Genomic DNA, 26,212 nt, shown 5'->3' with positions numbered 1-26,212 from the left:
AGGAGCTTTCTCGGTCAGAGTGAAAAAGAGTGAGAGTGTCAGGGCTTGAAGAAAACGAGGGGAGCAGGGGAGAAAAGAAAAAGCTGATTTCAAACAGATCCCATTCTGCAGACACCTAATGATTGCTATTAAATAAAACCGAGGGAAAGAGCGGCTGACAGAGAAACGTAAGAAACAGACAGGAGTAGAGAGGCCCACTGTTGCATCACCTGCTGTAATAATGGTGTTGACATTCAAATGGAAAGCTCTGACAATAGGAGGCAAAGCTGAGGCAGCATCCGCTATTCAGATGCAAAGAACGCATCAGGAAATATTAGCAGGCGTCAGGACTTTTCATCGCACACCCTGAAAACCACTTGACCCTTCAGGGCGTCACATAAGTGATTATCTATTGTAACCGAGTGTGTGTTCATGTAGGAGTGTGTGTGTGTGGCCGTGTGTGTGTGTGTGTGTGTGTGTGCGCATGCAAACAGCTGCAAATCACATAATGGGCAACTTTGACTCTTTATTCTTTTTCATTTCTGTACAGTGCCTTGTGCCTTTTCTTTTTTTACTTTTTGCTATTAATTTGCCACAAAATTTAATGTAACTTTTCAAATTTTTTGTAATTTTTTGAATTTTATGTGATGCACCAACACAAAGCTGTGCATACTTGTGAAAGGGAAGGGAAAGAATACATAGCTCAAAACTAGCTCAAATTCAGTCAGAATAATTGCAAATTGTCAGTGAACAACAATTCTCAAGTCTTACCACAGACTCTTAAATGGATTTAGGTCTGTATTTTGACCAAGCCATTCTAACACATACATATATCTTGATTTAAATCATTCCATCATTGGCTGTATGTTCAGGGTCTTTGGCCTGCTTGAAAACACCAGTTTCGAGTACTTCACAGGATCACCCTTTCTTTAGCCAATCATCTTCCCGTCAACTCTTACCAGCTTACCTGTCCATGCTGAAGAATAGAATCCTTACAGCATCCTGCTGCCACCACCACGTTTTATCATGGGGATGTTGATGTGTGTTGTTAGTTGGTTGTCTACCACACAAAGCGTTTTGCATACAGGCCACAATGTTCTATCTAGGTCTATGTTGACTTGAGGAGCTTTTTCTACTTTGCTGTGTCCTCCACATGACTTGGGGCAAACTACAAAGGGAAATTTCATGCTTGTCTTTCAAGAATGGCTTTCTTAGTTTTATTTGATTTTTTTATTAAAAATGAGACATTGCAACATTAATAGACATGGTAATAAACCTGTAAATTTGTTGGATTAAATCACAAGTGCCTGTTTGTAGTGTTAGGCAGGTTGATGGAATATTAAAAGGACATTAAATAAATCATACAACACCCCAGGGAGAGGGGTACCACATGACCCAGCCAAACCACTCACAGAGCCAAACACAACATCTAAGTCATACATATAAGTTAAAAGTGATTTGCTGTTGCTTCAGATAACATTTAGGATCAACCTTCAAAATGCTGAACTCAGACAACTCTTAAAATTGAATGTAGTTTGTTACTTCTATGGGTGGCCTGTGTTATAATACCAGCTCGTTTTTGCTGAGTTGGAGGAAATCTATGCAAAATCTTAAGGAAGAGTAATTAAATAAAATTAAATTCTTAAGAATAAAATCCTGATTCTCCAAAATGGTACAGCGATGAAATGGTAAAGCTTATCATCTGAATTGTGGTGTTGTTGTTTAGAGGTTGGATCTCTTTGTGAATGACCAAGGGGTGATGCAATAAAATGAGTAGAAATGCATCCAAGGCATGCTTAGTGTCTAATATATTTTGCTCGGTTTAAAGTTTTGAAGATTTTATCAAGGTTTTTAAAAGATAAACTTCTGAATAATACCAAGCTATTAAAATTCACATACTATATGAAGCTCCTCACCCGTAGACACTGTAATGCAAAAAAAAAAAAAAAAAACTTCTGGTTGTTCAGAAAACATCATATGCACAGTTGTTTTTGACTATAATAAAATACATTTTAAATGGCATTCTTGTATTATCAAGAGCTTAAACTTTTCCACACCTTTATCCCTCCCCTCTCTGCTGTGTTCCTTGGTTTTCATTATGCTTTTTACACTCATGCTCTCTAATATGTGTAGGGCTATCACATAAAATCCCAATAAATTATATAGATGTTTGTGGTTGTAACATGACAGAATGTGAGAATGTTCAAGGTGTATGCAAACCATTTTGCAAGTCAGTGCAATTAGGAATCTGAAGGTCTAAAACCAGGTCTGCTGTTGGCTTAAAGTTTATGTTGTTGTTAAAGTAAATGGATCGTGCGTGTTGTCTAGCCTTTTTCTGTGAAAGATGTATGGCTTAAATGATGTTTCCGTTCCAACCTATTAAACCTCAAATTCATGTCATTTTAATACCACACTTAAAGATGGTTTGAAAAAGGAATTAATCATCACTTCGCACTTTTCTTCCTTGACTCTCTTTTTCATGCCACTAAAATGGTCTCTCAGGCAAAATGTCTTTCAGCACTGCATAGGTTTTATTCCATTTTAAGCTGTTCAGCAGTCTCTTGTATCGGTGTTGACCTCTGGTGATTGGAGTAGAAACTTCTTGTGCTGGTGTTTGAAGGACTGCAGATATCAGCAGATCCTTGCTGATGAGGAGGTCAATACCTATTATAGTAAAAAGCAATAGTCAATATAGTGCTCGTACATGACCAGTTCCAGATTTTACTGCTTTCAACAGCTGCAGACCTTTTACACAGTGTTTTGATGATGAATTTAATGGTTTAAAAGCACTCTGATTGCTTCTCTTATGTGAGCTGGAAAATAAAATTGATGCAGTTCTGCAGAGAAGCTTTATGTCTTAGAACTCTGTAAACTATACTCTGGTCTGAGGGTTAGAGCCAAGAATAACATTATGTCCATCAAAGCTGGTTGGACCTAAGGTTGGCTAAAATCTTGGCATGTTTTTCAAATGACCCCCAAAAACACACAATTGTTTAAGGTTCCCAGTTTCCACAGTTATTTTAGTGTGTACCAGGGCTGGATACATATGAAAAAGGTAAAGTGTACTGGGTTTGTAGTATACAAAATGTTTACATAATCTCTTATGTTTTGAAATGTAAATAACAAAAGATGATCGATGGACGGATGGACGGACAAATGGATGGACAGATCAGATGAAGGTGTGGACAGACAGAAGGACGGATCAGTTGATGGATGGATGATAGGTGGAGAAATGGATGAATGGATCAATGGAGGTTTGGATGGATGTTTGGCTAGACAGATAAACAGACGGATGGTTGGATGGATAGATGAATTGATCGACGGACTGGTGCATAGATGGATGAAACTGTTTTTCCTCGAAATCAAACTAAAGGCAGAAATATCAGCCATGTGAAGCTGCATTGGAAGAAAGTATGTAATTGTTGTTTCCACTAATATTTCAGTGATCTCATGTTTTCCTGGCAGCTGGGATGACAAAGAGCTCTCAGCTTCATTGTGGTCAACTGGGAATATTTTTTTGGTTTTCCTCTGCAATAGGGAAAGGTCATTACCTCAGTGGAAAAAAGTTCCAAAAATGACTTCAGTTATTATTTGGCATTATGTAAAATAAAATAGATTTTAGATTTTCACTTACCTCACAGTATGTTACTTATTGTAGGAAAAACATAATTTAAACACAGGCTAAAATTTTTTGGTGTTTAGCAAAGTTTTTGTTTAAAACACGCAAACGCATTGCTACAGCATTTACACATTGTAACAAAAAAGGGTTCTTGTTATTGAAAATTTTTGATTAAAATCATATCCATGCGTGATGAAAAATAATGTAAAGAGGAGAAAACAAATCTTAATGTGTGCAAAAGGAAAAGGACCAAACAGATCTGCAGACAAACCTGAACAGGTTGATCATTTTTTAAGAAAATTAGATTTGGATTATGGCAGAACTTCTAATACCCTTGCACATAGCTTCCCAGTATTTATGCTAATTCCTTGGCCTGGGCACTTTTACATAGCAGGGGGGGAATGGGCTAAATAAAATGAAGGTGAGGCTTTGAGATGTAATTCTGAATTCTGCCTTTGACGAGCGCAGTATCAGCTGTCCTGGATCTCTACTTCTTCATTCAGATGTTCTCATTTGTATCCACACCTGTGTCACTCACAGCCTTACGTCTTAACCTAATTTCATGGTCTGTGGGTTTGGATGGATGGCTCCGCTGCAACTTTTACACTCAGGAGAGGAGAGAGAGAGCAAACTATAAATGTGTGTGTCTGTGTGTGTGCACCTACACAATAACACAATAGTGGGAGTGAAAAGGGGTCAAACAAGGGAGGGGTGAGGGCACTGCATTGACACACTGGGCTGCAGGTCCGGCCTAATGTTTTTCCCCAGCTTGTTAACAAAAATACATGAAGCCTTCTGGGATGGTGGACAGTAAACTGGGGTTTTATAGAGTCTAACTGAGTGATCATGCTGCAGGGGACCCATTTTGTATTAATACACTTCACTTACAGTAAAAACTGTATAATAAAAGAAGACTGAGTTATAAATGTAATAACAGTATTTTGATATTTTTGCAGGGAGAAAGACTTAGAGAGACAATTAAAGGGTTAGACATTTTCTCTATGATGTGAAGGCAGTTTAATGCGATACAGGTATGTGTTTCAGTTATTAGCACCCCTGGTAAAATTTTGCACAAAATACCAAAACAGTTTGTATGCACTCGTTGCTGCAGTTCTCCTACAGTAAGCTTTGGGGATTATCTTTCCATCCTCCTCAGACTTGTTTAACTGTGACTGCATTGCCTTTAAACTTTTTAATTATTACTCTGGCAATAGATAGAGACAAATTTAGAAGAGTAGTTAGTTTCTTGTAGCTGTTTCACAAATGATAAAGAACAGCATATATATGGCTTTTTGCATGGCATGTTCTCTTGTCTTAATTTGAAGAGTGGAAGAGAAATGGTCCTCTGTGTGTTGTTTTTCATTCACCAGGCAAAAGAAAAATGTAATGCTTATTAGAGGTTCTTAAACCCGATTAACTAAAAATATTATGTTGGAAATTACATAAATGTGTTGGTTACATTTACATATCTTTGAAAAAGTATTTGCACTTTCTACATTTTACTTCTGTTGATGCTGTTTGGTCACCCCTAAATGTGTAGATCAATATATATATATATTTTCTTTATCTCAGACAAGGATAACCTAAGTAAATATAAAATGCAGGTTTCAAATAATTATTAAACATTTTTAAGGGATAATTGGCACTTCAAGCCAATCTGGCTCTTTGTAAAACAGTATTTAAACCTTTGTTAAATAAACTCTGTTTAACCGCATGTTTTGGAAAGGTCATTTCAGTTTCACAGGCCCCACCCAGGTCTGATTACTGCTAAGCTAGTATAATCAAGACATCATTTATCTTTAGTGTTTTCATCTGTTCTATATTTTTTTTACTTGTCTATTTGTTTTACACTAGGTGTTTGTGTCTTTTTGGATTAATGTTTCTGTTTGTTTTTGTTTTGTTGTTGTTGGTTTTTTTAAGGACCTGTAGAGCACTTTCGTCACTTTAGACATGCAAAGTGCTCTATAAATAAATGTTGATTGATTGATTAATTTTAATGGACATGAATTAGAAAACAATATGTATATTTAATTCAAGAATAGATCCAAAATGACGACACATCTATTGGTTTGGGAAGGATTACAAAGCCATTTCTGAGGCTTTGGGACTCTGGTTAACCACAGTGAGAGACATTATCCGCAAATGTGGAAAACCTAACCAACCAAGATTACTCTAAGAGCACAACAATTATCCACCCAGGAGGTCACAAAAGATCCCAGAACAACATCTAAAGTACTGAAGGCCTCAGTTACTTCAGTTAAGGTCAGTGTTCATGATTCAACACATATAAACACACTGGGCAAAATTGATCTATGGTTCCAAAGAGAAAAGACAGAAAAGAACATAAAGGTCCTTCTCAAATTTGACATAAAACATCTTGATGGTCCTTTGGTAAAGTATTGTGTCAACTGAGGATAGAAGACGTTTTAAAAGATGTGCACTCTGTTTTATTTGGAGTTAAACTATCACAGCGTTTGAGATAAACAGCATCATACTAACAGTCATAAATATAACACGATGGTCTGAGCTGTTTGCCGTTTTAGGACTTCAAATAATTTTCTAAAATTGATTTAAATCAATTTCTCTAGTAGAATATCCTGAAGGATAATATTTGGCTATCCATTTGAATCTTTGTTCTGCCACATAATCCTAGTTTCCTTGTTCTTAAGGTCACAAAGTACAAGTGCAAGTCCACCTCTTAATTGCTCAGATGAATATATATTTATGCAGTGAAATTACATCTGATTGAGATGTGTCATTACCTTTTACAGGCCAATTATACTCCAAAGCCCCTTGATGTCCCTAGTTTGTACAGTCTTGCAAAGAAGAATGGGCCACAATTCCTCCTCAGTCAGTCATCACAAACGCCTAATGGCAAGTGTTATAGAGTTTAAAGGGGAATTACCTTTTCATATAGTCAGGTTGCCTTGGAAAGCTTTTTGTTCCTTGATAAATTAAATCATAATTTGAGCACTGCTTTTTGTATTTACTCAGGTTATCTTTGTCTGAGATAAAATTAGTTTGACATGGAAACATTTAATTTTGACAAAAAAGCAAAAAGAGAATAAATCAGTGAGGGGGCACACACTTGAATATAGCACTTTACATATATGTGTCTTCAGCGTGAGAATAAAAATTCATATATCTGCGAATGTCAACTCCCAGAGATAACACGTACAGAGAAAACAAGTGAGGTCCATGGATGGACCTTTGAGGTACCCCACATTTCATCTTGACTGAGAATAACTGACAACTTATACATAATTTTCTGCTCTAAACAGTATTTTAATGCTTGAGTTATTTTCTTGAAAATGAAAAGATAAAATTTATATCTTCAACAAAATACTATTTAGCTAATAACAAAACAAAAATTTAAAGTAAAAGTAAAAATATAACTTAACAATTTAAACCAGCTAACAAGCTTCCTCGCCTAGGTTACTTTGGCATTTACACTTTATGTTGGTATGTTTTTTCCTTACTTGTTGGTTTTGTATGCTGTTTTCTTTTATTGGTTCTTTCATACTGTGATACATTTCTTTATTATTTGCCTGTACAGTGCTTTGGTGCAGCTATATGTGCCCTATAAATGAGAAAGACTGTCAAAAGATTTGAGTTTTGAATTTTGGATAAAAGAAAAATCCACGTAATTTTAAATAATAAAATATTGCCACTCATGATATAAATTATTTCAGGTATATTTAAGTGGAAGGACAAACAGGACTACTAACAGCTAATGAGTGGATAAAAACTGTCCTGAGTACAGCACAAAATAACCCTAAGATACCAAACACAAAAGACTGTTAATCAGTTAGTTTTTCAGTTCATTATGAGTAATTCTTATTTATATAAAATGTTTATCAGCCTTCTGCTCACACAAATCATTTGTTTTCTCTGTAATTGCTCAACATACTTTAGTTTGCCCGTGCTTTTTTTGGTGTGATGACTTGTTTAGTGGAGCCAAGCATGGCACCAATTATGCTGGATGGAAATCGATTACAAGGTTCAGTGCTGGAGAAAACTACAACAGGATCAAAGAGACTGGGTGTTTTTGTTTTCAAGAAGCTACAAAGTTAGTTTGTTCTTTAAAATTAGTTTTGTAACCAGTTAAAACTTCTGGAACTTCTGGAATAAGTTAAAAAAAAAAAACACACACAAAAACGTTTGCTACAAAAAGTAGTTAATTTTGATGTTCATCATTGTTAATGATAAGCACAATCTTTTTCTTTACCCAGTTCAGTCTAAATATTATAGGAGAGAGAGTGATGGTTGCATGTCGAGGGTGAAAAAGCTAATGAAATGAGAGAATGAGACTGTGAAGCCTGAGCATTAAATAAAATAGGTATTTTTAACAAATATCTCAAAACAGCAATAAAGCTACCTTGGAATACCACAATAGGAAGTTGCCAGAGTGCTAGGTTTTTGCTCTGTGGCTGCTTGAAACTAAAATGGTCAAATACAGATAAAGCTGGAGAGTATCTCTGAAAAGAGGGGAACCTCCCTGGACATACCGGTCTTTGTGGCAGTAATGATCATAGTATAGAAGCTGTCATACTGATCAAAATTTGAAAATGGAGCTATATGTTGGAGCTTATGTTGCCATAATGACTTCAATACTTCAGTACCTCAATAAAGTCCATATTGATGCAACATTTCTAGAAAACAACCGCCAGGTGCTTTATGTTTATATTGGAAACTGTAATTTTTGCAGCAAGAAACTTATGAAAAACCAAAAATTAAACAAAAAGGATCTATGCCAACAAGACAGACTAAGAAAATAGCTTTTTTTATTGCCATATATTCCCTAACAAGTTGGCAGAAAGTTTTTCTCAAGAAACCTTTTAAAAATAAAAAATTTTTATTTCTAACAATTGACAGGGAAATATGCCATAGCATAAATCCAGTATCATCATATTTTACGGACCCCGCGAGGGGACATGGGGGAATTTTTTTATTTTGCGTCCCCACGCAATACTTTTGCGTTCGCTCGCAATGCTTTTGCCTTCGCTCGCAAAAGTTGTTAATCACCTTGAGAAAGCTGTGCATTTTGGAACAGCAGCACAGATGATAAACTGCTCACAAAACAAACAGCACTGATATGGCATTGGTATGGTTTATTTGTCATATGCAGGTTAACATGCAGTCAACAATGCAATTAAATGCTTAGGATAAGAAGAACCGTTCAAACCACGATAAAAATAAAAGCACTAATGGCGTGCAAAAAAAAGTACACATCATGCAGCAGCAATAAGCAAATAAAGTGTCACAGATGTGGTTTCGTGCAGTATTATAGTCCAGAGTTCAATAGTTTGACAGCTTGTGGATAATAACTGTGTTTAAGTCTGATTGAAAATCCTTTTATTTAAGGCCGATTTCAAAATAAAACTCAATAAATCTCAAAAATAGGGGTAGTGTTTGTTCCATTTTTGCAGTTATCTAGTTTGGAAACTATCCCACAAAGTATAGCGAGATAACGCAAAGACTATTGCGAGCGAATGCAAAAGTATTGCGAGCGAACGCAAAAGTATTGTGTGGGGACGCAAAAGAAAAAAAAAATCCCCCATGTCCCCTCGCGGGCTCCATAATATTTTGCCATTGTCCCAGTAAGGTTCTTTTTTTTTTCATTTTAAAAAAATAAGTGTGATTCACAGCTAAAAATTAAAAATCAGGAGAGTGCTTGAAAATCTATCATCAGTCAAATTTTGTAACTAGCTATCTACTGTGATAGGACAAAGAAAGATTTGAATTAGTTAAATCTAACATCAAATGCTCAGAAACAAACAAAAAGAAAACCCACATTTGATGCTTTCATTAAATATTAAACAAAAATAAATAAGCCAGAAATAGAGACATGGTATATGAAAATGTAGGTACACCCCTACTGCTTTCATGTAAGAGAGTACAATGCCATTAAAGGAAAGGGTTATAAGTGGATCTCCAAACAATTTGAACTTCATCATTCTATAGTGAGAAAGATTATTTATACGTGGGAGATTTCTAAGACATTTGCCAATCTTCCCAGTAATGGATGTCCCAGCAAATTGACCTCAAAGTCAGACTGTTCAATGATCAGAGAAACTGAGAAAAAAACCAAGAGCTACAATTCAAACTCTATTGGCTTGATTTAGCATTTTAAATTTTTAAGTTTGTGATAGTACAATAGGAAATGACTGAGCAAGTAATGCTTGTTTAAAAGGGTTCACAGGAAAAAAGCTTTTCTTCTCTTTAAAAAGAATAAGGCAACATGATTGTGCCGTTTATTCAGTTTCAAAGCAGCTTCATGCACAAACCACAGGCATATGTGAAAACAAAGCAAGTGCACAGTAAACGCAGATTAGATAGACATGTTACGAGAAAGGAAAAGAGAAACTAAGAGTGAAAACACATCTCTAGGAGAGATCTGTGAGCGAACAAAATAGTATTTGCGAGGAGAGAAGCATCCCATTGAGAAACCACCAAAGCACTATGTGCACTCATGTGGCCCAACAAGCACATCACAGTGATGAACATGCACTTTACTTTCTCAAAGGACATTCTGTCTGTGACCCATTGCATTCTTGACAGCAGAGTTTTGAAACACTGGAGGTAGGGACTGTGGCTGATATGCTGTGTATTCTGATTGGTCAGTTTTCAGTGTTAATCAAAATTTTGTGACTATCAGATACTGTGACTCTAGAGTGCACTGTTCACCATAAGCTTTTTCCATTTTCATATGTGAGTTAAGCATGAACACTTTTTGAAACTGAATAAATAACATAAATGACCTAGGTTTGCAAAATTGTATTTGAAAGATCTAGAATAGTTCTGGTACAATGCCTTTCAGATAGATAAAATAGTGATATTCAACCCACAGTGTTCGGAGAAAACTAAATACACCACCTCATATAACCTAGCAAGCACAGTGGTGGAGGTGTGATGACTTGGGCTTTGGTCTGCATGAACTCATCTGCACTCCAAAGTATTCTGGAGTCAAATGCAAGACCACCAGCAAATCTAAAACAGTTTGGCAAAAGAAAAAGGAGAATCGAGAACCTTTAAAACATGAACACATTAACAACAGCCTGCAAACCGCAAAGCTTAAAGCAAATTTGTAAGTGTTAGTGGGTTAAAAATCCTCATTGTAAGAATTTAAACTAGTTAAGAGAGTGATAAAGTCATACAGATAATACATAATAACTTCAAGTTATTGCAGCTGATAGGGGTACTACAAGCTGTTTAATCCTGAGGTGTATTTCCAATGACTGTGTTGCCATAAAACCTTTTTTGCATATCTGTTTATACAGTGAATTTATATTTCTACATAACATGCAAGAGACAGACAATTTTATTGTAATTGCTTCTGGATAGATAAACCTAAGTTTGGAACCGTTAAGCACCAATATCTTGCACATAGTTGAAATACACAAGGTTAATTAAACAACAGCTAACAGTTTTCATCAAACATCAACATGGCTGCATAGTGCATCTCCCAACATGTTTTCTTTTTGGATTTTATTTTTTTATGCTATTATACGGAAAATAAAATAGTGTGTCACAAAGATTGCACTAAGCTTGTTTTAATTAATATGTCTCACTTGTGCTTCAAAGGTGCTGTCTCCACTGGAATGTGCAGTACTGTGAAAGATATTAAAATCATAATGAGTATGCTAATTATTATTTTTTGTGTTCAGATTTTTCACAGTGGTTTTATATTCTAATGGCAATAGTTCGCTTTTATGTAAGCTTTATTGAGTGCATCTAATTACTGAAATTTCAATAATGTATCTCGTAACAGTGGCTTATTATGCTCAACTTAAGTGGCAGATTTAGCAGAATTAAAGCCATCAGTTATCCATAACTGTTTGTGACTGTTTCTGTGCCATTCGGTTTATAGGCATCCTCTGCCCGGTGCCACTCACTGTCAAGTGTTCATTCTTGGGTACCTGCCTGTCCAAGAAAGATGTCAGAAAAAAGTAAATATTTCCAAAAAGGGTGCAGTGACTGCCATTAGCTCCACAGATAGTAAAAGTTGGAAACTATCTCACAGTTTACACTACACCTTCCTGCATGGGTGTATTCACAATAATTGCTTGGAAAGACTTAAAGGTAAGTCTTCTTGGCTGCGCATTTTATAAATTGTTTTAAATTATCCAGTGGAAAGATTACATAAATATATTTTATAATGTTTGAGCAGAGGACATAACAAAAGTAATACTCACTGAAAACAATTTTATACCTTTACCTTTATTTGTCTGGGCTGCACAGTGGCACAGTTGGTAGCACAGTTGCCTTGCAGCAAGAAGGTCCTGGGTTCAATTCCCAACCAGGGGTCTTTCTGCATGGTGTTTGCATGTTCTCCCCGTGCATGCATGGGTTCTCACCGGGTACTCCGGCTTCCTCCCACAGTCCAAAGACATGCCTGTTAGGTTAATTGGTCACTATAAATTGCCCTTAGGGGTATGAATGAGTGTGTGTGTGGTTGTTTGTGTGTTGCCCTGCGATGGACTGGCGACCTGTCCAGGGTGTACCCCACCTCTCGCCCATAGACTGCTGGAGATAGGCACCAGCTCCCCTGCGACCCACTATGGAATAAGTGGTAGAAAATGACTGACTGACTGACCTTTATTTGTCATTGCATCTTCTAGCTCTCTTAGGGAGCAGTAGGCTACCACAGTGCAGCTCCTGGGGAGCATTCTAGAGCTAAGGGTCTTGCTCAGGGACCCAGAGTGGCAGTCTTTGTTTCAGTGCTTAGCTCAGGCAGCAGATTCTGAAAGGACAACGATTAGTTGTGCACACCAACATTGAGCCTTTATGGACAATTGGTAATAGGAAAGACACTGCTGAAAGAAAGCCTAAAAAAGTCCTGTTTCCAGTTTCCCATAAGCATGTGAGGGGTATAGCAAACGTGTGGAAGATGGGGTTTTGGTTAAATGTGAACAAAGTCAAACTTCTAGGCCTACATGCAAAATGTGGCAGACAATTAGTACTGCAAATCTTCCCGAACTCACTGTTCTCACTCTGAAACATGTTAATGGTGGCTTCATGTGGCAGGGATTCAACATGAAGCTGCAATATACTATACTACAGCAGGAAAGCTTGTCAGAATTAACTAAAGATGAATGTCCCAATTGTTCGGACTGACTGACCTTCATTTCTTAAAGTAATGATGGCCACTCGTTTTTATTTACTTAGCTGCTTTTTTCTTGCCATAATACAAATTCTAACAGTCTATTCAGTAGGACTATCAGCTGTGTACTGTATCCACCTCCTGCACAACACAACTGATGATCCCAACCCCATTTATAAGGCTTGAAATCCCACTTATTAAACTTGACAGGGCACACCTGTGAAGTGAAAACCATTTCAGGTGACTACCTCTTGAAGCTCATCAACAGAATGCCAAGAGTGTGTGGAGCAGTAATCAAAGCAAAAGGTGGCTACTTTGAAGAAACTAGAATATAAGACATATTTTCAGTTGTTTCAAACTTTTTTGTTCAGTATATAATTCCACATGTGTTAATTCATAATGTTGATGCCTTCAGTGTGAAGCTACAATATTCATAGTCATAAAAATAAAGACAACTCTTTGAATGAGAAGGTGTGTCCAAACCTTTGGTCTGTACTGTAGGTGGTGGCATCAGAAGTGGAACGACTGTGTTACTGGGCAGATGATATAGTGACAGTTATTCATAACAGAACCTGAAGGTCAGCAGACATAATGGTTGCCTCAAATACGCACTTGATATAATTAACAAAACTTAACAGTGTTAGAGATGGGTTACATTGTGGGTCTAAAACGGCCTAGCTGATGTAGTAACCAAGTGTTGGAACATGTAAAGTTACTAATGGAATTGATGAAAGTTCCCACATGGCCATAAGATGAACTACACTTAACAAAGTTCTTCATATTGTAAAACAAGCATTACAAAGCATTAAGACGTCTGCATGCAGTTTGTCGACACTGGTAGTGGACTCTTTACAACTTGACGATACGACCACGGAAGCCCCGAATTCCTGGTTTTTCAGACCTTATCCAGTGTTGGTGTTTACTGCATCTGTCACACATTCACTCACTGTTGTGATTCTGGCGTGCTTTGGCCACAGCTTTTACCTCGTTTTTGGTCAATTAAATCATTTACATACTCTTCGCTGGTCTCCGTATGTACCAAATTATGTCCAAACTGAACTATTTATTTTGGTTGCTCATATTTCGCTTGAAATTTTTTTTATCAATTGATTCATTTTCAATAATAAAGTGTCCCTTTACTGAAACAGCAGTACCATACAGTGTATATCTAAATATGACTTTTGAAACGTTTTCTATTCCTGCCAGCGCTCTGTCTTGTCTTAACGAGGGTTGTCTGGAGCAGGAGTAGGGGGAGGAAGAAACCCAACTCTCTGTGGTACAATTACAGAAGTGCACCACAGTCACTTACCCCGCTAATACACGATGTGATATTAATTACTGTTTGTAAACAATGCACTTTGCAGAGATTATTCCATGCACTCGGCGTCCTCCATTTGTGTTTGGTAATTCTCACAAGTGATTAAGTGTTGCAGCTAGGACAGCTGTTCAAGATGAGTTCATTGGCATGTTTAATTAATTGCACTTGAGATAATTATTCAATCATTAGTTTGATTAATTTTCTGCGGCCCAGATAATGCATCAAGCGTCGGCTCGGTGTCAATAGTTTTGAAAGTAAGAGTCCAACGAGCCTGACAGGTTTTTTGGAGGCTTCATTTGGGAGATGAATTCTGCTGGAGAAAATGATGTCAGTGCCAGGCATCCGTAATGGGATTCATTATTATGACCTCATGGCTGATCTGAGCAATGCTAATGCTTACTTAACAATCCAACCACAAAGACTAATACCCAGCAACTGATCAATCTACATTTATTTTCTTTGTTTCCACAACATCAGCAATGTTTTCCTGCAACCAAATTCACCATTTCGTTTTCAAGCAGTATTGTGTTTAAAACATCCATATTCTACATGCTCTGAAACATTAAGGGTAGCAGCAACATCCAACTGAAGGAAAGCCAGACAAATGGTTTGTGAGAGATCTTGTCAAACAGATTAATTCCCACCCTGGGCCTTGGGCTTCTGAACCGTTTTTCTGTCATGCTGTTTTGCCAGGCTCCCTCTTGATAATACCCCAAAGATAAAATTAATTGTGCAGGGAGATATGGGATGGAGTGGTGGATGGGGGTGTGGGGGACCTTGAGAAAGCACACGAAGCCTTCTTTTCCTCTCTGTACTGCCTCTGCATGTGAAAACATGGGCACAAATAAAACCGTCAGAAGCATGACCCCTTGCATTAATGATGGCTAACTTTGTTGTTTAGTTTCTGGGTGGATTGAGGTTCTGAGAGTCATGTGAAGGAACAAAATCACCACATGTGAGATACCCTCATCTTGAGAGGCTGTGCCAATTATCATCAATGTGGTATCCCTCACTCCGTCAGTAGTGTACAGAGAGGGACCACAATCTAGTAACACATCCATGGGTACATCTGCTTGTTAAGTTAAACTTCTTTTCTTCTTTGGCACTACTGACAGGACCACCAACAAACAAGTTTATAGCAATATGATCTTCCAAAGCATTCTAAAAAAACAGGATAAGACTCTAAAGTCTTGCCGCTAAATCCTTGAGGCTTTCAAGGCTCCTAAGCAGTCTTGAAAAGTCATTAAATTTTTATATATTTATTTACTAATTCTGAAAGAGATTGGAATGTCAAATTTGAAAATGGAAAAATATTATCTTAGAACAAAAAAAAAAACGAATTTCTGAAAAGGGAATTTTTTCAGATAAAGATGTAATATTTTTTTAAGTTTTTACACAACCCTTCAGAAGACATTAACTTCCAAAGTCCCTGGAAAATCTAAATTTGTGTCATTCAGGAGCAGAGACTGCAGTGCAGAAAGGACAGCCACAAATTACGATCTCAAGTCATCTAGAAACTTTTGACATGTCTCCAAGAGGCACTTATGAATGAACCCCAATGGGTTTCTCACATGAAATGAACAAAAATAAACTGACCCTTGTAACTGACAGCAGATCTTTTTGTTTAGTATCCCAGAGGGTAGAAGTAATCCCAAAAGGCTTCTGAAAATAAGACAATTGTTTACCATTAGTGAATCCATTGTTTCTTGATTTATTTTTGCCAACACAATGTCATCAGTGAAATAACAAAAATATAATCCAAACTGCTTCAAGTAGCAAATTCACTTTCTGTGAGTTCTTTTAACTTTTTAAACCTCAATAACAATGACATCCAGCACAGTTCTCTCGATAAAACACCTTCAAATAATAAAGGCAATGCAGATAATGGCTTGGAATAGGATTCATCGAGTCGCTCTGTGACAGACATTTCCAATTAAATAATGGTAAATAACTGGAGATTCATCTATTTCACGCTGTCTTAAGACTTATCAGTGTAGATCTATTCATTCCTGTAATGCTAATATTACACATTTAATTTCCTTGACAAAGAAATGTGTCATATAGTTCTGAAAGCCCTGCACTGCTATTTAAATGTCCCCTACATAACTGTGAAAGAGTGTTTAAAAATAACCATCCGTCTTTATCTGAAAACCTACTGTACATATATTCTGGTGAAATACCAATGGCCAAATAATAATCCTGGAATGAATTCTTTAACTGTAATGTATAATGTGCTTGTATTACCTGCATATGCGTATACAGTAAAATACTGATCGATTTGAATGAGACACTATTGAATAACATTGGCTAGGTTCACTGTACAGGTCCTTCTCAAAATATTAGCATATTGTAATAAAGTTCATTATTTTCCATAATGTCATGATGAAAATTTAACATTCATATATTTTAGATTCATTGCACACTAACTGAAATATTTCAGGTCTTTTATTGTCTTAATACGGATAATTTTGGCATACAGCTCATGAAAACCCAAAATTCCTATTTCACAAAATTAGCATATTTCATCCGACCAATAAAAGAAAAGTGTTTTTAACACAAAAAACGTCAACCATCAAATAATCATGTACAGTTATGCACTCAATACTTGGTAGGGAATCCTTTTGCAGAAATGACTGCTTCAATGCGGAGTGGCATGGAGGCAATCAGCCTATGGCACTGCTGAGGTCTTATGGAGGCCCAGGATGCTTCAATAGCGGCCTTTAGCTCATCCAGAGTGTTGGGTCTTGAGTCTCTCAACGTTCTCTTCACAATATCCCACAGATTCTCTATGGGGTTCAGGTCAGGAGAGTTGGCAGGCCAATTGGGCACAGTGATACCATGGTCAGTAAGCAGGTGCCAGGTCATGCTGAAAAATGAAATCTTCATCTCCATAAAGCTTTTCAGCAGATGGAAGCATGAAGTGCTCCAAAATCTCCTGATAGCTAGCTGCATTGACCCTGCCCTTGATAAAACACAGTGGACCAACACCAGCAGCTGACACGGCACCCCAGTCCATCACTGGCTGTGGGTACTTGACACTGGACTTCTGGCATTTTGGCATTTCCTTCTCCCCAGTCTTCCTCCAGACTCTGGCACCTTGATTTCCGAATGACATGCAGAATTTGCTTTCATCCGAAAAAAGTACTTTGGACCACTGAGCAACAGTCCAGTGCTGCTTCTCTGTAGCCCAGGTCAGGCGCTTCTGCCGCTGTTTCTGGTTCAAAAGTGGCTTGACCTGGGGAATGCAGCACCTGTAGCCCATTTCCTGCACACGCCTGTGCACGGTGGCTCTGGATGTTACTACTCCAGACTCAGTCCACTGCTTCCGCAGGTCCCCCAAGGTGTGGAATCGGCCCTTCTCCACAATCTTCCTCAGTGTCCGGTCACCTCTTCTCGTTGTGCAGCGTTTTCTGCCACACTTTTTCCTTCCCACAGACTTCCCACTGAGGTGCCTTGATACAGCACTCTGGGAACAGCCTATTCGTTCAGAAATGTCTTTCTGTGTCTTACCCTCTTGCTTGAGGGTGTCAATAGTGGCCTTCTGGACAGCAGTCAGGTCGGCAGTCTTACCCATGATTGGGGTTTTAAGTGATGAACCAGGCTGGGAGGTTTAAAGGCCTCAGGAATCTTTTGCAGGTGTTTAGAGTTAACTCGTTGATTCAGATGATTAGGTTCATAGCTCGTTTAGAGACCCTTTTAATGATATGCTAATTTTGTGAGATAGGAATTTGGGGTTTTCATGAGCTGTATGCGAAAATCATCCGTATTAAGACAATAAAAGACGTGAAATATTTCAGTTAGTGTGCAATGAATCTAAAATATATGAATGTTAAATTTTCATCATGACATTATGGAAAATAATGAACTTTATCACAATATGCTAATATTTTGAGAAGGACCTGTACAGTCTTTCTCCCTGCTTTTCATGTGCCTGGCACACAGGGCATTGCAGAGGCATCAAAGAGCGGTGCACAATGTTGTAAAGAAATACAGCGCTTCTTTATGCAGTATCATGCAAACAAAGCTGTCTGCCATAGCATAACTGTACAATACCAATGCTATGAGATTTTTCCCATAATGCAGGGAGAAGCAAGTATCTATGAACTGGCATCTATTCAACTGCAAGTCCGGAGAGAGTAATGGTGTTTCTGAAAGGCACTTAGCATTTAATGCCATTGATGCAAAAACATGCGGTTGTTGTGTTGGGTTGGGGTTCATTGCTGCATGCTCTAGAATCGACAATACTTCATGTCTTTCCTTAAGTAATAAAGGAAGTTGTCTGTACTTCCAAAACAATAATTAATTATTTTTAAAAAACACCTCACAGTTATCCCCATCATGTCAGACAACTGGTTGTCCCAGCAAAATAGTTTTTATTGTATTTATTATTTAATGTTTCACCATTAATTTGACATACAATGCATTTAGCATTGTTATAATATGGAATTAATTACTTTACTGTAATGCTAAAAATGCCTGTGATATTGAGTGCTATGCATGTTTTGGCTGAGGTGCCTGTTTGAACATCTGAAAAATGTATTTCCCACTGTGGGACAATAAAGAATGTTTCTATTCAATTCTAAAAATATTCATACCCCTTGGTTGATGTAGGTTTAAAGCAACCTTTTAGTGTAACCAACATATTTATTGTGACTGGAAGTAATATTGAAGTTTTTGAATGGCCCAGAAGAAATCTGATCTAGTTTCTGGAGGGAGCTACAGATTGGGGTGATGGCAAGGAAGCCTTCCAACCTCAAAGACCTGGAGCCCATCACCTAAGGCAAATCAACAAAATACCAGAGCAAATATGCAAAATCCTGGTCAGCAATCATCACAATGGTTTGATTACTTCATTGACAATAAAGGCTATCCATACATTATTTGGAAGGGTAGAAATGTTTCAAAACATGTCATTGTTTTGAAATGTAAATGAAAACAATTAAAGGCTGCATGGTGGTGCAGTTGGTAGCACTGTTGCCTTGCAGCAAGAAGGTCATGGTTTCGTCTCCCTGCCTGGGGTCTTTCTGCATGGAGTTTGCACCTTCTCCTCCCTGCATGCGTGGGTTCTCTCTGGGTACTCCGGCTTCCTCCCACAGTCCAAAAACATGAGTGTTAGGTCAGTTGTTTTTTTTCTAAATCTCCCTTAGGCATGAATGAGTGTGTGCGTGGTTGTTTGTCCTGTGTGTGTCTGTGTTGCCCTGTGATGGACTGGCGACCTGTCCAGGGTGTACCCCGCCTCCCGCCCATAGACTGCTGGAGACCAGCTTCCCCACGACCCACTATGGAAGAAGTGGTAGAAATGACTGACTGACTGAAGATAATTAAAATAATTTCTTTTTTTTTTTTTTTTTTAAACAGACACTCCTTTTATATTGTTTTATTAAATTGTAATAGATACAGTATTTCCTATTCCTATCTTGTTTCCTATTAGAAACTGACTTCTTGGTTGAATGAAAATGACTTTAAATCTAAATATACCAGGGAAATGAGTAATTTTAGGCTTAATGTCTTTGGTAGAGTTGAGTTTATCACAGGAAATCTCAATAAAATATTTTGAAATTTGCTTCTGAAAATGGGAAAAAATTCAGGGGTATGAACATTTTAGCAAGGCATTGTGTCTAAAAAACCACTGCACATGTGATAAATGAGATGTCTATGGCCCAGAACTTAGTCGTGTGCAATCAACTACAGCTCATTTTAAATCAAAATTGCCTGACATCTGTATCCCCAAAGAACCGATCCAAATTTGGACTCCTGGTGTTTGAATTTATACTAGCACAAAGCAGCTCTATTGGCTTATCTACCTGATTTAATCTCACACTGCAATTTTCACTCAATACACCTCAGCCAGCTTCAAAAAAACACCACATCCATGACAGTAAGAGGATGGAGGGGTGTGTTGGTGCAGTCTGTGTTTTTTTTTTTTTTTGTAAATAAGGTGACATGACTCATTAATGTGATGAATGACCATCCAATTCCCCAGCATCAATCCCACCGTCCACTCCCCTTCAGGCGTCGCTCATTCTGGTCATTCCAGGTGAAAGCCAAACATTTAAACGTATGTCCGGTAAGTGCTGAGGCAAGCAGGTCCAACAGCCAAATGGTTTCTCTTTTTTGGCTCTTGAGGCTCCCAAGGACCTATTTCACTGTTCCCATCAAATCATTAAATTTAACCCCCTTTTCTCTTAGAGTTATAGAGAGATCAGCAGAAAGACTAAGAGACAGAGTACAGATCAAAAAAGCAAAGGAAGGTTGTAAAGGTTGGATAAATAAGAATGTTATAGGACATTTGCCCTATAACAGATTTATTTTATTATTTTATTCCACAGCAATGCTTGGTGGCAACAACTTCCTTTAAGCATTGCTGTGGAGGAATTGTGGTCCAATCTTTATATCAGCCACATTAGAGGATTCTTAACCATAAACAGATGCTCAAAAATCCGGTTTAAATCCAGACTTGGACTAGACCACTCCAGAAGTTTCATTTTCCTTTTGCCATTTAGAGGTGGACTTGCAGTGGGCTTTATATAACTTTCCTGCTGCATAACCCAAAAGCTTAAGGTCACACATTGATGGCCAGGCATTCAGCTGGGAGTGTGAGAATGGCTACAATGTGATCTTATGTTTCTGAAATGCTGTGCTTGTTATACACCAGGGCGCACATCTTCCAAAAACGTCCACATTTTGTCCGGTCAGTTCACAGAATATTTTCCAAAAAGTCTTAGGGATCTCTTTCCTGATGCTGAATCATCAAAACTGACCTTAATTGAGGCAAGTGAGGCCCCTGTTGTGCTTTAGATGTTGTACCTGGTGCTGGATGAGTCATTAATATACTCCTGGGGTAGTTTTGGTAGGCCTGATGGCTTTGGAAGGTTTGCCATTGTTCCATGATTTCTCCATTACCCATGTGTGACTCTTATTGTTGTTTGCTGTAACCCTTTCCATAATAAAAGACACCAGGGATTTCATTTTTCATCTGTTTTTGAATTTCTTTAGATCAGGAGTTGATGTGTTGCTTTTTATAAACTTTTACCCCGCTTCATATAGTCAATCAGGTTCAGGTTCAGCTTTCCAAAAAAATGTTATGACTAAACAACAGGGGGAATAGCTTTTTTGCATAGAGCTAAATTGGTTTGGATGGCTGGTTTTCCCTAAAACAAATCATTGTTTGGCACATACAAATTTATTTGGTTATCTTTGTCTAATATTAAAATTTGTTTGATCTGAAACAAATTATATATATTGAAATTAATGGAGTAAACTAAGGTATGAGGTGAAAAGGAAACATAAGGCACATAAGAAATAAAAACTGTTTAAACTATGTCTAAACTATGCTTTTTACTGTATTGATGCTGACATTACTCAAACCAGATTACAGTACATCACAGTGTTTTGAATACTGCTAAATACTCCAGAATACTCCCCCTAATTCTCAATAAGAAAATAGTGTAATGGTGTATGTAATTATGTAATTATTTGTTCACTATTATTTATTGATGATTTATTTATCCAAATAAGTCATTATTCAATAGTGCATACTCACAATGTATGCACAGGTATCCCATTTTCTACAGGCCCACCAACAATTATATATATTACTCATTAATATTAATACTACTCATTTGGATTCCATTATTGCCCAATGTTGCGAAAACACAACAAACGGAAAATTACACATAAATTTGCGTGAGTTTTTTTTATACGTTGTCTATTCTGATATATCAGTATATTATTTATTGTATTTTATTTTGTAAAAACATGTCTCTGATTTAGGCAATTTGCCACAATCCATGCAGTCTGTCAAGTGCGCATTTCCATTTTCATGAACAAGATGTACATCATGCGCTGACCACTAGATGTTGCCACAGTAATTAACACTGGAACAGAACGTATGCAAATTTGTGACACTCCAAAAGGGGTTACATGTGTCAAAAAAGCAAAAACAAAAGAGACATATATGGAGGCAAATATTTTTTATAGCAATGTAAATAAATAGATAATTAAAAAATACATCAGCATGTATTATTTCAAAGTCCAAATAAAGGAGGGCACAAGTACAAGAAGGTTTGTTATGATTGTTTGATTAACTTATTTATTATAGTGTCATGTACCATACGGCACCCAGGCTGTATAGGCTTATAAGACACTATACATCTTCTACACAACACAAAAGGAATGCCAATATGACCGTCAAACAAAAATCCCACCCAAGACATTTACCTAAACTAAATTACAAGACAAATGTATATTTTGAGGGATACAGAACTCTCTATCTCAGTTGCCAATCATTTTTGATAAATCTTGCTAAAACAAAAATTTCTTCATGAAATAGCCATCTTAATATCTTCAGACAACCAGAACAAATCAGAATCTTTCACTTGCATTTTCTTAAATAAAATATTTCTCAAATCAAAATATAAAGGACAATGAAATATAAAATGAAAAAACCAACAAATACATTTCAGAACATACTTGGCTTCTTTGGGTAAACGAACCCTTGAGGTAAACATGATGCACTGAATTATCTTAAAGCCACCTCCAGCTTTTACAGTCTTCAGCTGTTGTTTTCAGTACAGTGGGTACAATCAGTGTTTGAAGACTATTCATCTGATGTGTGCCGCTGCAGGGTAGCAAACAACCAACAGCCAATGATTATGCAACGAAATGGCCTACAATGTATGTATTTTAAACTGTCACAGTGCTGAGTATGTACAACAATTCTCCTTACAAATAATGTGTTTTAGAGCTACACGCTCATAACACGCACCTTTGCTCCATTCTTGAATGCATGCGTTTCAGGTTCCCAAGGTCCGCAAAAGACTCGCTTGATGGAGAACATCTATATATAACATCTAAATACAACAGCCCCCTTACTGCATGACACATAACACACTAAGTACTGGTCACTTGCAATTATGTTCAGGGACTGCTCACACAGCCGAGTCATTATAAACCATCCACTTAAAGACACTTACAGAGATGTTGTTCTCTCACTGCCGTTGGGTGACTGGACTTAGTTTCTATGGGAACCAGCGTGTATGGCAAGTCAGTAAAATGTGGATACAGCAGCTGCTGCTCAGATAAGCAGAAGAAGGGAGCCAAATGTTAAGTTTCAAAATGAAAGAGAGCAAATACTTTGTTCCAAAGAAAGACACATTTTTTCCCCCAGTCTATTAGAGCCAACATGTCTTATACAAGCCTTACTTGTGGAGAGTGCTGGAAAACAGGACTATATGGGTCTTCCTATTAATATGAGCCTTTTCCTTAAGTTGGGTACTGTAGAGTTTTTATCAGCAGTCAACATCTTACCTACAGTAGATGGTGCGTCGAGCGGAGTGACTTGAGTTTGAACAAACAAAAGGATGACCTTACTGGAGAGTTAAGCTAATGTATTTATATAGTTGCCAATTACAAGACAAGTAGGTCTAATTTGTATCCTAATAAATAGCAATACATAATAAAATTACTAAAATTCTAAGCCAATCATACAACCGATTCACCCAGACCAATTATATCATAATTATGATTTAATACAAACAAATTAGGTAGCTAAAATAATAGCAGTTGTAAAAACATTCTCTGCCCAAGCAAGCCAAGCCAATTGCATTTTGCATTTTGAATAATCAGCCTGGTCCAAAAGAGATTTCTGTCACCTTAAAAGTAACCGAGTTCTGAAAAAAATAATAATGGTTCATGTGTTATAAACCCCAGAACAATGTTCTGTTTGTATTAGTTGTTTAGCCTAAACCGGCTCACTTATGGTTGAGGTGCAAACACACCCTTCATTTCTGCTACCTGTGCGACCACTTGTCTTTTCCAATGGTTATAATTAGTCTGACAGAGAGAGGTATCCACAATCCTTGTGGTTTTTAGTAGAACAATGGCCACCGGTGGGCTCTAGATGGACAAACTCTAACACTCAGTAGTTTATTCTAACCTCTCCAACAACCCAGCACCATTCCAAACGCTTCGTGAAGTGCCTTGAGACGACATGTGTTGTGAATTGGTGCTACATAAATCAAACTGAATTTAATTGAATTAGATGTGGTTATTTACAGTGAAAGTGGTCCCTTACCTAGTGCAAAGGCTAGAGCCTAAACGAGCCTTCTAAAAGAATCTTATTTGGTTTTGCACACCCAAAGAGCCATCTAAATGGCACATCAGTAGTTCACTTTTAGTGTCTTTACAGTAAATGTCACACCCTCTATCTGTTATAAATTTCTGTACAGCATGACAGCATAAAGAGATATGGTGTACCTATGCAATCACACTATTTATCTTAGTATCCTTGCAATAAGATGTCCTAATATGACCTGCCTATTTGCATTATTTTAAAGAGCAATGTTTGTTTGTGACCATTACTTACAGTCCTGACAAGCTGCTCTCTTATTTTTATCAACAAGCAGAACCAAAAACAGGAATTACAAACATTGTTTCAAGAAAGAATAAAACCAAAGGGCAAAACAAAATATTGTTTTACTAACTAATGTGAAAATTATATTTTCAGCCACAGATAATGCTTGTGAGTGCACAGTTGTTCATGTTATTGACTCTCATATACCTCAGTGATGGGCAATGTCAAAACAGAAAACTGTAAAATAAGTGCTAATATTATTGCAGGACTAATGTGACATTTTATTGTTGAAGCTCACTGTTTTTTTAACAATAGACTATACGTTGAACTAACTGGAGTTTTGCACAGGGCACCCATAATATTATTCATGATAACCAACTGATTGTTCGGCACCATAAACCTGGCGGAAGCGATTCTTCATTTGGACCAGCAGAGAGCTTGCCCTGAAATAGTTCCAGTTATTCAGTGCCAGTGTACAAGCAATACAGAATCAGAATCAGCTTTATTGCCAAGTTTGTACATACAACAAACAAGGAATTTGAGTCCGGTACACTTTACTCTCTGGGCTTCTTTTTTGTTTTTTTGTGTTTTAAGATATATTCTGCATATATCCTTATGTCCATAAATACATATATACAAAATACACATATACAAAGGTGGATTTGCAACTTCAGTATGAGGTTGTTTGGTACTCTATTAAATGTTCATCAGAGTAACAGCCTGGAGGAAGAAACTGTCTCTACCAATGGTTTAGCACTCAAACCAGTTTGGCGGATAAACGTCTTTTGGGTGTTGTCTACCACAAGTGATGTACTGTATTTTCACTCCACAGAATCCCACTTGAGTAAGTCAGAACTATCCTCTTGACACAGCCAGGCACATTGATTATAGGTAGGAGCATCTTTCCATGTTCAATAAAATATGATCATAAAGCTGTGTGGTAACTTTAAAACCAGTCAGTCAGTCATTTTCTACCACTTCTTCCATAGTGGGTCGCGGGGAAGCTGGTTCCTATCATCAGCTGTCTATGGGCGGGAGGCGGGGTACACCCTGGACAGGTCGCCAGTCCATCGCAGGGCAACACACAAACAACCAAGCACACACTCATTTGAACACCTAGGGGCAATTTAGAGAGACCAATTAACCTAACAGGCATGTCTTTGGGCTTTGGGAGGAAGCAGGAGTACCCAGAGAGAACCCACGCATGCACGGGGAGAACATGCAAACTCCATGCAGAAAGACCCCCGGCCAGGAGTCGAACCCAGGACCTTCTTGCTGCAAGGCAACAATGCTACCAACTAAAACCACTGAGATTAAATTTTTAGGTTTTTGGTTTTATATTTAAAATTTGAATATCTATGTTTATAAGTTAAATTTTACTTGTAGAGCTCCTACTTGTTGGTGGAGTTTTAAGTGCTTCACATATGATTAAAGTTGTATTAAAAGTGCAGGACCTAGAGTTAAAAAGGGGTTAAATAAACAAGGACCCAACTATAAAACTAAATAAATAAGATTTAACAAGATACCACATTAATCAGTAATTTCCTTGTGTCTTTTGACTTTGAAGACTTTGAAAAGGTGGAGCACCAGTCAGATGCTTTGCTCGAAGGGCTGGCTGTTTTTGGCAAGTGCTGCACTCACCCGCATGCACTTCTTGAATCGAGCAGAAAGCAAATGTGTCCCTCCTTATGTTAGGCCAAACTACAAGACAGCCCAGATTTTTGTTAAAAAAAATTAAAAAAAACACTGGCATATGAAGCTTCTGCCTCGAGGGCCTGATTTCGTTGGTCTCTGGTGCTTTAACAATGAGGCTGTGACAGTCCAACTCAGGCAGGCAGT

At 37.5% G+C, this 26,212-nt stretch overlaps 1 protein-coding gene across 35 annotated transcripts in view; it reads left to right on the top strand.

Moving 5' to 3' along the window:
• Positions 1 to 26,212, top strand: part of LOC124880267 (receptor-type tyrosine-protein phosphatase delta-like) — a 622,546-nt gene that overhangs the window by 260,539 nt on the left and 335,795 nt on the right. For 2 of the 35 annotated variants that reach the window (XM_047385278.1, XM_047385259.1), the window contains exon 8: positions 25,206 to 25,264. The exons of the other annotated variants lie outside the window; for them this stretch is intronic. The gene's annotated coding sequence lies outside the window, so the exon portion shown is untranslated. The remainder of the gene's footprint in view (positions 1 to 25,205; positions 25,265 to 26,212) is intronic. 35 annotated transcript variants of the gene reach the window in all.

Source organism: Girardinichthys multiradiatus, chromosome 14 (assembly GCF_021462225.1).
Source record: "Girardinichthys multiradiatus isolate DD_20200921_A chromosome 14, DD_fGirMul_XY1, whole genome shotgun sequence".
In the NCBI taxonomy this organism is placed as follows: domain Eukaryota; kingdom Metazoa; phylum Chordata; class Actinopteri; order Cyprinodontiformes; family Goodeidae; genus Girardinichthys; species Girardinichthys multiradiatus.
The sequence above is the reverse complement of the archived record's forward strand: the minus strand, read 5'-3'. Positions and strand labels throughout refer to the sequence as shown.